This window comes from Monodon monoceros, unplaced genomic scaffold (genome assembly GCF_005190385.1).
Source record: "Monodon monoceros isolate NGI ecotype Baffin Bay Population unplaced genomic scaffold, NGI_Narwhal_1 Super_Scaffold_14, whole genome shotgun sequence".
In the NCBI taxonomy this organism is placed as follows: Eukaryota; Metazoa; Chordata; class Mammalia; order Artiodactyla; family Monodontidae; genus Monodon; species Monodon monoceros.
In genome coordinates, this window is record NW_021703770.1 from 66394895 (window position 1) to 66409830 (window position 14936).

At 37.5% G+C, this 14936-nt stretch overlaps 1 pseudogene; it reads left to right on the forward strand.

The window, feature by feature from the left end:
* Positions 1-2297: 2297 nt before the first annotated feature.
* Positions 2298-3158, forward strand: LOC114895357 (annotated as a pseudogene).
* The last annotated feature ends 11778 nt before the right edge of the window (positions 3159-14936 follow it).

Here is a 14936-nt window from a genome sequence, read left to right on the forward strand (position 1 = left end):
ACCACGATAAAGGTCAGCAGAATCTGGGTTCCTGTGTATTTCTGCAGCACCTACCATTAGTTTATGCAGAAAAGTGCATAGTAAATTTACACAGCACAAAATTTCTGATCATCGTGGTCTTTAATGTTTGTTAGTAAAATGATGGACTGAATTCTGCACCCAATACTGACCTCATGCTGTAAATGTGTAAGTTGATGAACTAAGAAATTTGTCAAATTCATGGTGATTATTTTTCAGCTTATAGCAATTTTAATTCATTGGTCACCTCATTGAGTGTACCATACCATGCTATGACAGAAAAAAACTAAGATAATTAGGTAAAAATTCTTTGATCATTTGCATTCAAATAAGGGAAGTGATCTAAAATATTTTGAAAACTCTTTTCAATATAATTAATTGAATTAGTATCTAAATCATATTTTCTTGTGCTTTTTGTTTCACAAAATCATCTAACATATATCATTATAGTGGCATTTGTTATCTCTTTTTTATAGCTAGGGTTTTTTTTGTGGGTTTGTGTGTGTGTGTGTGTGTATCTGTGTGTGTAAGTATATGGACTGAAGCTGTGGTAGAAGGTTTAAGAGCTTGGGATCTGGAATCAGACAATCATTTCTGCTATGGACTAGCTGGGTAGTCTTGAGTGAATTACTACATCCCTCTGTGCCTCAGTTTCCTCATCTGTAAAAAGATGATAGGAATGGTACTTATTGCCTTGAGATGTTGTGAGGATTAAATGAGATAACTCAAACCTTGATATAGTAAGCATTCAAGAAGTGCTAGCTCATTTTGGCCTTTGATGATTTCTCATCCTGGAAAGTTGAAAGACACAAGGAAGAACTGGTTGGTTAGACTTGAGTTGTTAGTTAGGAACCAATGGTTGGACAAGAACAGAAAGTATCTCAAAATCCAGACCTTCCGGGTCTTTTCCTGCAGATAACAGAAGTACAAATGCTGTAAGGTCTACAGCAAAACCACTAACATTCTGGGTCAGTGGAGGAGTCCAGTCTCAGGTTTTCAACTAAACTTGATGAAGAAAAACCTGGCCCGCTCCTCCCTAATTAAATAAAGCTCGCAGTGGATTTATCTGGCGACCGATGCCTTAGGTACAGACATAGGAACCTTCCTTAGGGACCAAGAAGCACCTAGTTATAAATAATATTAAAAGCAAAACAGGGCTTCCCTGGTGGCGCAGTCGTTGAGAGTCCGCCTGCCGATGCAGGGGACATGGGTTCGAGCCCCGGTCCGGGAAGATCCCACATGCCGCAGAACAGCTGGACCCGTGAGCCATGGCCGCTGAGCCTGCGCGTCCGGAGCCTGTGCTCCGCAACGGGAGAGGCCACAACAGTGAGAAGCCCGCGTACCGCAAAAAACAAAACAAAACAAAACAAAATTGGGGATTGTATGAATTTAGAAATACAAATAAATAAGAAAGATTTAAATTACCATAGGAGAATAAAATTTCATCACAAAGTGATCCCTACTACTAATATTCTGGTATAAAGTGTGTGTATGTGCAAATTTACATTTACAAAAATAAGATCACATGGGTCATATTATCTTATAATCTATTTTTATTTCGCTAAATAATATAGTCATTTTTCCTGGATATTTGTATTCCATGGAATACTTATGCAGCATCCTTATAAATAGTTGCCTATGTTTATTTAAAGCATACATCATAATTTATTTAACCACCCTATTATTGAATATCTGGTTTGTTTCTATACTTTTGTTACTATAAATAGCACTGTGATGAACATCTGGGCCTACTAAATGTTAGTGTGTGTGGATGTATGTGTGTATTTGTATACACACACATGTTTACACACACATATTTCAGGTTCTCTTACGTAAAGATGTTCTCTACTCTCTTTCTCTCTCTCAAATGTTAAATATTTTCATTGCATCATACCTTAAAGGTAATATAAAAGAAGATGAAGCTAGAAATAAAAATGAGTTATATGAAATAATAGCATTTAGGGCAATTCCCTGGTTGTCCAGTGGTTAGGACTCCACTCTCACTGCCTAGGTTCAATCCCTGGGCAGGGAACAAAGGTCCTGCCAGCCGCCTGGCACATCCAAAAAAAAAAAAAAAATTACAGCATTTACACATTTTTTAGACAGTTGCTAAAAGGAATATTGAAAACATTACTTTAAAGGCCCACTTTGAGCACACAGTAAGAGCCAATACAAGACCCAGGTAACAATTTTATGTAAAGATGCCACATATACAGGCCATATCTATGCATATACACGTGTGTGTGTGTGTGCGTGCGTGTGTGTGGGTGCGTGCGTGTATGTGCGTGCGCGTGTGTGCTTGTGTGCGTGTGTGTGTGTACGCGTGCGCGCGCACTGCTCCCTTGGGAGGCAGTGATCACATTCAATGGCTGGTGGCCCATCTTGGAGACTGCCTCCTGTCCATCCCGCCCCAGAAGCCAGAGGGACTTCAGCTTCATTTTCAGAAGAATGTGGGTGGTGCCATGTTCCGCCTAAGCTGGACAGAGTCTGGGTGTCCATGTGCAATTTCACAGGTGTCTCTGACTCTGAGTATTCATCTGAGTGCCATATCTGACCTATTCAGTGTACCTCTGTCGCATGGCTGGCTCGTTAATCCACACAGTCCTGAGGCCGTGAGCGCAGTTGGGAAACTGAGTTACACCCAGCCGGCAGAGATGGTCACCACCCGCAGGCAGTCCAGCGACAACAACCTCGTGACAGAAAGCCCGATGTCAGAGCAGTCCGTGGACGTGACAGCGGCCAGCTGACCGCCACGGTCTGTGTGAGCTAACGGCAGCTGCCAGCGAAAGCAGACTTAGCATCTTTTCCCAAAACAACCATTTTAATACCATGATTAAACACAGGAGTCGCGTGCACCTACTTGTCACTAACCACTTTCTTTGGGAGGAGCAAGTGGGGTGGGACCCTAAGTCATCCCCTGCGGAAGGGCCGCGGAGCAGAAGGTGGGATGGCTCCCTAGAAAACAGCGTCAGGTGGACCAGGATTACCTGATCGCCTTGTCCCTGCAGCTGCAGCAGTAGCCACCAAGCACACTGGGTCTCAATGACTTGGCACTGGCCCGGCAATTTCAGCGAGAGAAGTACCAACAGCAACAAGTGGTCCAGCCTGCAGCAACGCAGGACCTAACGCTGCGGGCGTAGTGGGGGAGGAGCCACCTCTGGACCTGCAGCTGGAGAGCCAGAGCTGCAGCTAGAGTCACCTGTAGCCCCATCCAGTGCGAAGCTTCCTCTTTCAAAGGCTGTGGCTATTTTGCTTGCTTCCCCAGCTCAACTCCTGAGATGCGTTCCTCCTGAAAAAGCAATGAAAGAATCTCTACATAATCTGACACTAACTTCGTCATGGCTTCGATTGAAGGAGATGTAAAAATTGGCAATTTTGAATTTCATTATTATGAAGTTTGGTTACTCTTCCCAGATCCTGTTGGTTATATTTTAGTATTGAATGTTAAAAACAATTTCAATAGTAATAGTGGTAATGACTGTCTATAATAATGTTCAAAATTTAATCAGTTTCAACAAAAGTGTTCACAAAGATACACTTGAGATTATCATCAACAAAATTTCAGAGACCAGATACTTGTGTGTGTGTGTGTGTGTGTGTGTGTGTGTGTTTTAATCCATGAGAAGATTTAGTCTGGTCTGCCTGACATAAGGGTGATAGGTTTCTATTTCTTAGTCTAATTAACACCTTTAATCTTTTTTTAATGGTTAGGCATTCTCTCTTTGGTTTTGAGGCATGCTAAAGATAAAAGCACGGGAGGCTGGAGGTTAATCCTTCCTGTTCTTTATTTCTTAATTTCTGCCATGGGGACTCCCTTTCCATCATGGCTATTTATTCAGGAACCCTGACAATATGCTTTCTGTAAGAGGTGGTTTAGAACTACCACCCAATATTACTGTATATTAAATTATAGGGGCTGTAATTAATAACTGCTAAATGAACACAACTCCAATTTCTTATATATCTTTTTTATTATTGTGCCTAAGAAAGTAATCAAATTAATGCTTTTAGAATTAATATTGAACCTAAGTAGCACTATTCCTAGAATAATTCTAGCAAAATGGTTACAAAAATGGTAAACAACCCCAGATTTTGTTAATCAAGGATGTTACAGATGAATACAAGCTTATTGATGATGATTTGCTTCTTCTCACTCATATAAAGAATATTGAATTTCCTATGGTATCGATAGTAAAATACATTAAACTTTGGCATTCAAAAATCATAGAGATTTGATTTTTCATCTTAGAACTAAGAATTTTTTAATGTCCTAATATGTCTTCCATAAGATAAAATGTTGTAACCATTTGCCCCAGTAGCAATTTTATTTTAGAATTTTGGAAAATATACTGAAATTTTACGTGTAAAAATGGACTCTCGTTCAGAATTGCCCATTTGGAATTTTCAGCAAACTACAGGTTTGTAAGTGTTTTGAAATGAATAGATTTGTATGACTTGAGATTTCAGCTCAGACTAATATATTTTAATACATTAAATATTAAATATGTAAACATATATATATCTTCAACCAATTTTGTTTTAATTGAGTCAACATGCCATATCTTCAGCATTGTTACTGAGGAGGAACTTGTCAAAATATGACTTGTTTTCTTTTAAAAAAGTAGAATTAAAATAGTCTCAATTTGACAAGGATTATTCAATATTCCTGTATTATGCACATGCACATAACACACACACAAACATACACACATTCTGAAGATCTCTAAATAACTTTAGGTAGAAAAACTCAGAGGTCAAAGGAGTGCTAATTAAATATTTTAAAATGGAGCAAATTCTTTGAAGAAAATACAAATATAGGTAAATTATAAATTAAAGCACTTTCAGAATTCTCTAATATGAGGTTTTTTTTTCAGAATGTTTGTTAAAATACATATGTGGAATACACTCACAAAGAAAAATATAATAATCAGCTCTACCTTTACTTCCTGTTATGGGCAATGATTTCATTCTGTGTGGATAACTACATAAGGTAAAAATATAGTGGTCTGAAAGAGATTTATTTTCTTCCCTTCTCTTATCGATTTGTGAGGGGAAAAAATGAATAATGAATAATACAACAGTGATCTAATGAATGAGCTTGGATATGACGTGCTTTGTTTCTTTATAAACCTAACTCTCCCAGGAAAAATAGATGATTATTGTTCATTCTACCTTTTTTTAAAGTATTTTTTCTGACTGTACAAGTTTTATATGCTCATTGAACATAGATTAGGAGAAAGTAAAACCCCTGCTGTCAAACAGCTCAAGACACAATGAATAATTCAAGGAAGTATATGCAGGGACCAAACTATTGGTAGAAAAACAGAACTACCATTGGGTTTCAAACAAAATGAATGAAATGACCAGGAGAAGTTGAAATGGGGAACTGGTCTTGGAGATGTATCCTGAAGAAGGCTGGGCGCAGAGAGTTGGAATGAATAGAGAGGACATTCTGGGTAAAGGGGTCGCATGAAGAGAAAGGGAGAGACATGCCTGGGTAAAGAGACTGTTGATCATGGTAAGGGAGACTGAAAAGCTTGGCAAAATTATGAAAAGAATAAGTATTAGGCAAAGAATTTTAGACATCAGTTTGTAGGTCATATAAAAAAAATAGGAGGGGGAGACATGACTGGAAATGAAACTTTTAAAATATTAACATTGCAGTAGTCTCTTTGGTGGCTTTGCTTACAAAGGTACTAAAGGTGAGGGATCAATTATGATTCTATCGAAACTACACAGTTTATAAAATGGGAATAGTTTGAATTAGGGTGAGACATCAAATATGGATTAACATGATTTGGGACGGGTGGTATGGAAGTTAGAAGTATCAAAATGACTGAGATTTTGACCCTAAAGGATGAGAAGAATGGAAGCGTTCACAGAATAAAAAACAGATAATGAATTAAAAGACACAACCAGGGCTTCCCTGGTGGCACAGTGATTGAGAGTCCGCCTGCCGATGCAGGGGACGCGGGTTCGTGCCCCGGTCCGGGAAGATCCCACATGCCGCGGAGCGGCTGGGCCCATGAACCATGGCCGCTGAGCATGCGCGTCCGGAGCCTGTGCTCCGCAACGGGAGAGGCCACAGTGGTGAGGGGCCCGCGTACCGCAAAAAAATAAATAAATAAATAAATAAATAAAAGACACAACCACAAAAACTAACTAAAAAGCATTGTCTCCCCTGCCCCACCACCAATGCCATTAGAAGCTGGAACCCACCGCTCTCCCTCTTCATTGGCTCCTTAACTATGTCAACTCATAACTTGACAATGAGGCTGACAGTCCCATTTGCCCTAAGAGGCCAAATAGCATTCACTGTCATTGCAAATAACAGCATTTCCTCAGTGAAGGTTGAACTAAATTACTTTAACAAGGCTAAATTAAAAATCAAACATGTTGATGCATTTAATGTGAGGCATAGAGGACACAAAAGATCATCAAAAATGAGTGGCAATATTGATTGTCATAAACTACTCTTCATGAAGTAAAGTACATTCAGTGCTGACCCCTTGAAATTCAGTTACCCTGTTCCTTGTATATTTACTCACAGGTTTTATAATTTAGGAGAATTATTTCTCTTTTGCCATATTTCATCTTTACTGTGTTATCTTAACCTTTCCTTCCTCACCACAGTCTATTTTTCTCCTAAATGAAGATAATGGTGATAATAATAATTCCATCTTAAGTTTAGAATTTTATGAAAGTTTCATTCTTTTATGTTACATGTGTGAAGTAGATAAAACATCTAATTATACTTACTTCACAGAAAAAAATCTTACGGATTTTTAATATGTTCTGACAGATAACTTGGATATTGTGAGGCAACAAAATTTTTATTGCCTTTGCTCAACATTTACTGTATTTTCATCCATTTCCTAAAGGAAGTATGAGCCATACCTGTGGCCTTACTATTTCAGAAAAGTTTTAATTCTGTAAAACAGTACCAGATGGTATTTTAATTTGGTTGTGTTATAAAATGTTGGAAAACACCATGGGATTATCTGACATTTGTTGAGATTTCATCTTTACAGCAGACCTTCTTAGATTAAATTCTTACAACTCATATCTAATAAAATTTGAGATGAGGTTAAAAACATTCTGGCAGAAATATTGGACATTAATACAATGATTCATTATAGAAATTTTTGGTGATTTTCTTTCACCAATTTAGAGGAAAAACATATTTTGCAATATTTATTCTTGATCTTCATGGATAGTTCCACCAAATCCTGGAATATCATGTGACCATCATAAGGCCCTAAGTAGAAGAATTTTAGAAAATTTCCATATACAGTGTCAAATAAACCGTGGAATATATTGCTCCTGGAGTTAAATATAAACAAGTACAACTTGGTTTTTGTAAATTTATGATTGATCCAATCATATTAGGGTATTACAAGAAACTAGAAATATTTTTGGAATAAATGCGTAAGCCCCTTATCTGTTTAATTAACATTAAGTGTGGTAAACATGCTTTTCTGCCTAATATCTGTTATCAGAATTGCAGTACTGGGTAGGACATGTCATGGATATGAAGCAGATCAATAGTTTTTATTTTTTTCCTTACTGTATATTTAGAATGTAATTCAGCCTAGACATAAAACATTACATAAGTTATATCCCCATTCTTCAACCTAATACCCCAATAAATCCATAATTGTGTCTCCAGACGTTTCTGCAAACCCTACAACAAATACATCTTCATGTATTTATACCCCACCCTCTATCCTCAGCCTATCCATTTCTCTCCCCAAGTTTTCTCTATAACACATGGGTTTGATTATTGTCTGCCTGTGCTTCAGAGCCGCGCCTATAGAACAAAACCCCTTCAGGTTATATTCAAAGCCCTTCAAAATCTGACTCTGGCAAACATTTCATTCTCTCAATGAATATTAAACCTTTGCCTCATGCTAGAACCTCTGTGGCAGCAAGGGTTCCTGGGGGGAAGGGAGAAGACATAGCCTGTGCCCTCATGTAGCTCACGGGGAACAGGAAATTACAACCCAGTGTGGTCAGTGCATTGCACTTGTGCATATGTAAAGATGAACTCAGACTGGAAGCCTTAGGGAGGTTTCCCCAGAGGAAGTGCTGGTTGAGATTTGTTTGATGGCTAGAAATTCATCAGAGAGAAAAGAGGTAAAGGGTCTTCTGGAAAAGAAAAATGACCTTCACAAAGTCTCAGATGCATTACTGAATGTAATATGATCTGAGAAAGGCAAGCAGAGTTCCCTGACATTGGTGCGTAGGTTCCATGAGAGCCTTGGAGAGAGGGGATGTCAGAGCCGATTACAAGTAGCTTTGTGTGCAAAGGGATGTGGTCTTTATCAACAGATAGGAGGAGAAAACATTAAAGGGTTTTTAAGAACATGCATGAAGTATTACCTGTAGGGAATAGCCCAAAGGGGAATATGCAAAATAAAATGAGGACCAGTGCAAAGGAGAGCAGGTAGTTGAGTTAGAAGCCAGTGGCCCATAGGATATGAAGGTAGGCAGACCAGTGAGATGTATTAAAAGCAGAATTGTCATAATTTCATGACAGGGTAGATAGAGGAGTGAGGGAAAAGGAGGAATGCAAGATGGCCTCTGTGTTTCCACCTTGCACAGATGGGTCAATGCTGGTTTGAGATTCCAAGAGAGAGAACGCAGAACAAGGAGAAAATCTGGTCAAGCAGGGCAGAGAAGAGATTAAAAAGTTAGTTTTGACCCTACTGAATCTAAAGTCCCTTTGGGGATCTGAGTAGCAGTGTCCCATAGGCAATCGGGTAGACATGCCTCTAGATCATGGGGTTATTCCAAGCTTAGTTATTGCTCTGGGAATTACTGGGATACAGCTGATACTCAAAGTTGTAGCCGAACAGGCGCATAAAAAGTAGCCAGTGATATTTCAGAAGTCCATATTCAAGACAATTTTTTTACCAGTTCAGATTTATAGGCAAATTTAGTGTAACCCTGTATCTGCTCCTAATTTTCTTTTTTTCCCATCTTTGTAGCCTCAGTGAATCTGCTCACCTTATCTTTTAGACAAATTCTCTACTAGTAAAAAAATATATATTACTGTTACTACATGATGCATCAATGAGGTTTATAGCTATTGGGTAAAAATGATTTATAATAGGGTATCATAATAATTTTATAAGTGATTGTATGTTTTTTCTCTTGTTTAATTAATTAGGCACCCATCCCCTGATTGCCTTTTCCATTTGAGTTGCAGTGCACTTTGAAGGTGTACTAATTTTACAAAACTTATCATACCTTCAATACATTGTATCCCTCAGTTTTTCAGTACCTAAAGTGAAAAATTTATGTCTAAGGCATACACTTTTTATTTGGATAATCTGTCTGAATTATTGTATGTATTTATTGTTACTATAGATTTATTCTTTTCTTTTTTAATTCCCCTTAACTCTCACAGCCACATACCAATCTCTATTTGAGCAAATTGTGCAATTACTTTAGTTATTTTATTTTAGTGTCCTAAATCATCCACAATGTTAAAAAAGAAAACAATTCCAAGGGATTAAGTCAAAGCTAGTAAAAAAGAGATGACTGTATAGCAAATTCTAGTTCATAAAATCTAAACCTGTGGTGAATTGCTCTGAGGACGTAGAAAGATTTTTAAATTGCACTGGCATTTAATGGAAGAACAAAAAAAAATCAACATTTTTCTGAAGGTAAAGGAAAAATCTGATAAAAATCCTAATGTTTTGCAGAAAAACAATGTCATAAAAAATAACATTATAAAAATGATATCCAAATACTAGGAACCAAAAACATAAGATATATAACTGTGGCTAGAGGAAACCACAGTGTTTCATTTTCTAAAATCATCCAATAAACTAGACAAATAAGGAAACAATTCAATGATTTCTACATGTGCCAATATTCTTTCAACCATGAGTCAAATATTGCTCCAGTGATACACACTTAAAGTAACTGTCTTTTTTTTTTTTTTTTTTTTTTGCGGTATGCGGGCCTCTCACTGTTGTGGCCTCTCCCGCTGCGGAGCACGGGCTCCGGACGCGCAGGCTCAGAGGCCATGGCTCACGGGCCCAGCCGCTCCGCGGCATGTGGGATATTCCCGGACCGGGGCACAAACCCGTGTCCCCTGCATTGGCAGGCGGATTCTCAACCACTGCGCCACCAGGGAAGCCCAAGTAACTGTCTTTTAATTCTTCCTGAAGACCTACAGAAAATTTATCCATTTGGGTGGATGTCACTCTCAAGACAATCTTGGTTGTTGTGGGACTTCCTCTTACTGTGCTTGATTTGCTCATTATAAAGGGGCAAATGAACTCAGAGTTGCCCCTAAACTCACAATTAACCAGTTTTCCCCCAGCTTTATTGAGATATAATTGACATATAACATTGTGTAAGTTTAAGGTGTACAACATGTTGATTGAAATCAGTCTTGTTGGGAGTATTTAATAGGCAAACAATATAAATCAGAGCTTTTGTTTTTTTGAATTGGTTCACCAGCACACCACTGTTTCCTTGCAATGTGCTAAGTGCCTTCCATGTACAACTTAAACTCAGATGATCGCCCCTAGGTAATGCACGTGCTCGTCATTTGTAGATGGCATACATTTATTCTGAAGAAAGCTCTAGTCAGGATTAAAGTCATAGAGGTGGGATTAGTGGAAGGAAATGTCTTGAGGATATTAGTATTCAAGTTGGCCTTGCTGTGTTGGCAGTGAGAAGAATGGAACTTCCAGACAAGTGAAAAAGGATTATTCAAATCTGTGATGTGAGAAAAGCAGAGAATCATAGTAAGATTGCTGCATGGGTGTATTGGTTTCCTATCACAGTTATAACAAATCGCCCTAAAGTTAGTGGCTTAAAACAACACAAATTTATTATCCTCTGGACGTCAGAGTAATAAATGGGCCAGTAGGGTTGCATTCCTTAAGGCTTTAGGGGGACAATCCTTTTCCTTGCCACTGCTAGTTTCTAGAGGCTGCCCACATTCCTTAGACTGTGGTCCACATCACTCTTTGTTGCATCTTTTCTTGGGCTCGTAAGTCTCCTGTTTCCCTGTTTCACTTAGCTTGTGATTACATTGGACCCAACAGGATAATCCCAGATAATCTCTCCATCTCCAGGACTTTAATTTAATCACATCTGCACAGTCTCTTTAGCCATGTTAAGCAACATATTTAAAGGTTGGAGGAATTAGGATATGGCTAGGATATGGGCTTCTTTGAGAGGCTGTTCTGCCTAACACAATGGGTAACATAGCCCAGTTGATGATGGGCCTTAAATGGATGAAAGAAGAGATTAGAGAATTACTGATATTGGGCAAGGGAGTGATTTAATGAAAATAGTATTTTAATAAAAATCTATTGCAACAGATGGCTCATAGAAACTGGAAACAACTTCTATAGTAGATTATTTTCATAACCTACATAGGAGTGATTAGAGCATGCACTAGGAGATGGCATGCTAGCTAGGTATGGTGAGACTTTGACATGGACAGATACAAGGAAGTACTTGATTTTAATAATATAGCTGTGTTTTCAAGACAATTTATGCTGCATACATTGAGCCCATTTAAGGTATACAATACAATACTTTTTAGTATAGTCACAGAGATTTGCAACCATCACTAAAATTAATTTTAGAATATTTTCATCCCTCCTAAGAAATAGACAAACAACACCTGTACTTTTTAGTCATAACTTCTCATTTCTCCTCAATACCTCAACCCTATATAGCCACTGCCCTCTCTCTATCTCCAGATTTGTGTATTGTGGACATTTCACATAAATGGGGATTATATAACATTTCACATAAATGGCTTTTTGTGACTGAATTCCTTCACTTAATATGAGGTTTTCAATGTTCCTCCATCCTGTAGCATGAATCAGTATTTCAGTCATTTTTACTGCCAAATAATATTCTATTGTATGGATATGCCACATTTATTTATCTATTCATCAGTTGGTAGACATTTATATTGTTTCCACTTTTTGGCTGTCATGAATAATTGGGACTTCATAATTTTATGAACATTTGTGTACAAGTTTTTGCTGGACATATGTTTTCATTTTTCTTGGTATATACCTAGGAGTTGAAATGCTAAGTCATATGGCAACTCTATGTTTAGAGAAACATTTTCAGGAACTGCTAGCCTGTTTCCCAAAGTTGAACGCACCATTATACATTCCAACCAGCAGCGTATGAGAGTTCCAATATTCACACCCTTGCCAATATCTGTAGATTGAATCTGTAGATTGCTTTGGGTAGTATAGTCATTTTCACAATGTTTATTCTTCCAATCCAAGAACATGGCATATCTCTCCATCTGTTTGTATCATCTTTAATTTCTTTCATCAGTGTCTTAGTGTTTTCTGCATACAGGTCCTTTGTCACCTTAGGTAGGTTTATTCCTAGGTATTTTATTCTTTTTGTTGCATTGGTAAATGGGAGCGTTTCCTTAATTTCTCTTTCAGATTTTTCATCATTAGTGTATAGGAATGCAAGAGAATTCTGTGATTAATTTTGTATCCTGCTACTTTACCAAATTCATTGATTAGCTCTGGTAGTTTTCTGGTAGCATCTTTAGGATTCTCTATGTATAATATCATGTCATCTGCAAACAGTGACAGTTTTACTTCTTTTCTGATTTGGATTCCTTTTATTTCTTTTTCTTCTCTGATTGCTTTGGCTAAAACTTCCAAAACTATGTTGAATAACAGCAGTGAGAGTGGGCAACCTTGTCTTGTTCCTGATCTTAGTGAAAATGGTTTCAGTTTTTCACCATTGAGAATGATGTTGGCTGTGGGTTTGTCATGTATGGCCTTTATTATGTTGAGGTAAGTTCCCTCTATGCCTACTTTCTTGAGAGTTTTTATCAAAAATGAGTGTTGAATTTTGTCGAAAGCTTTTTCTGCCTCTATTGAGATGATCATATGGTTTTTATCCTTCAATTTGTTAATATGGTGTATCACATTGATTGATTTGCTTATATTGAAGAATCCTTGCATTCTTGGGAAAACCCCCACTTGGGGGGTATGCTGTATATGATCCTTTTAATGTGCTGTTGGATCCTTTTAATGTGCTGTTGGATTCTGTTTGCTAGTATTTTGTTGAGGATTTTTGCATCTACGTTCCTTAGTGATATTGTCCTGTAGTTTTCTTTTTTTGTGACATCTTTTTCTGGTTTTTGTATCAGGGTGATGGTGGCCACATAGAATGAGTTTGGGAGTGTTCTTCCCTCTGCTATATTTTGGAAGAGTTTGAGAAGGATAGGTGTTAGCTCTCCTCTAAATGTTTGATAGAATTCACCTGTGAAACCATCTGATGCTGGGCTTTTGTTTGTTGGAAGATTTTAAATCACAGTTTCAATTTCAGTGCTTGTGATTGGTCTGTTTATATTTTCTATTTCTTCCTGGTTCAGTCTTGGAAGGCTGTACTTTTCTAAGAATTTGTCCATTTCTTCCAGGTTGTCCATTTTATTGGCATAGAGTTGCTTGTAGTAATCTCTCATGATCCTTTGTATTTTTGCAGTGTCAGTTGTTACTTTTCCTTTTTCATTTCTAAGTCTGTTGATTTGAGTCTTCTCCCTTTTTTTCTTGATGAGTCTGGCTAATGGTTTATCAATTTTGTTTATCCTCTGTTGGGTGCATAAATATTTACAATTGTTATATCTTCTTCTTGGATTGATCCCTCGATCATTATGTAGTGTCCTTCTTTGTCTCTTGTAATAATAGTCTTTGTTTTAAAGTCTATTTTGTCTGATATGAGAATTGTAACTCCAGCTTTCTTTAATTTCCATTTGCACGGAATATCCTTTTCCATCCACTCACTTTCAGTCCGTATGTGTCCCTAGGTCTGAAGTGGGTCTTTTGCAGACAGCCTATATACGGGTCTTGTTTTTGTATCCATTCAGCCATTCTATGTCTTTTGGTTGGAGCATTTAATCCATTTACATTTAAGGTAATTATCGATATGTATGTTCCTATTACCATTTTCTTAATTTTTTTGGGTTTGTTATTATAGGTCTTTTCCTTCTCTTGTGTTTCCTGCCTAGAGAAATTCCTTTAGCGTTTGTTGTAAAGCTGGTTTGGTGGTGCTGAATTCTTTTAGCTTTTGCTTGTCTGTAAAGGTTTTAATTTCTCTGTCAAATCTGAATGAGATCCTTGCTGAGTAGAGTAATCTTGGTTGTAGGTTTTTCCCTTTCATCACTTTCAATATGTCCTGCCACTCCCTTCTGGCTTTCAGAGTTTCTGCTGAAAGATCAGCTGTTAACCTTATGGGGATTCCCTTGTATGTTATTTGTTGTTTTTCCCTTGCTGCTTTGAAAAATATTTTTTCTTTGTATTTAATTTTTGATAGTTTGATTAATATGTGTCTTGGCGTGTTTCTCCTTGGATTTATCCTGTATGGGACTCTCTGTGCTTCCTGGACTTGATTAACTATTTCCTTTCCCATATTAGGGAAGTTTTCAACTATAATCTCTTCAAATATTTTCTCAGTCCCTTTCTTTTTCTCTTCTTTTCTGAGACCCCTATAATTTGAATGGTGGTGCATCTAATGTTGTCCCAGAGGTCTCTGAGACTGTCCTCAATTCTTTTCATTCTTTTTTCTTTATTCTGCTCTGTGGTAGTTATTTCCACTATTTTATCTTCCAGGTCACTTATCCATTCTTCTGCCTCAGTTATTCTGCTATTGATTCCTTCTAGAGAATTTTTAATTTCATTTATTGTGTTGTTCATCATTATTTGTTTGCTCTTTAGTTCTTCTAGTTCCTTGTTAAACGTTTCTTGTATTTTCTCCATTCTATTTCCAAGATTTTGGATCACGTTTACTATCATTACTCTGAATTCTTTTTCAGGTAGACTGCCTATATCCTCTTCATTTGTTTGGTCTGGTGGGTTTTTACCTTGCTTCTTCATTTGCTGCATATTTCTCTGTCTTCT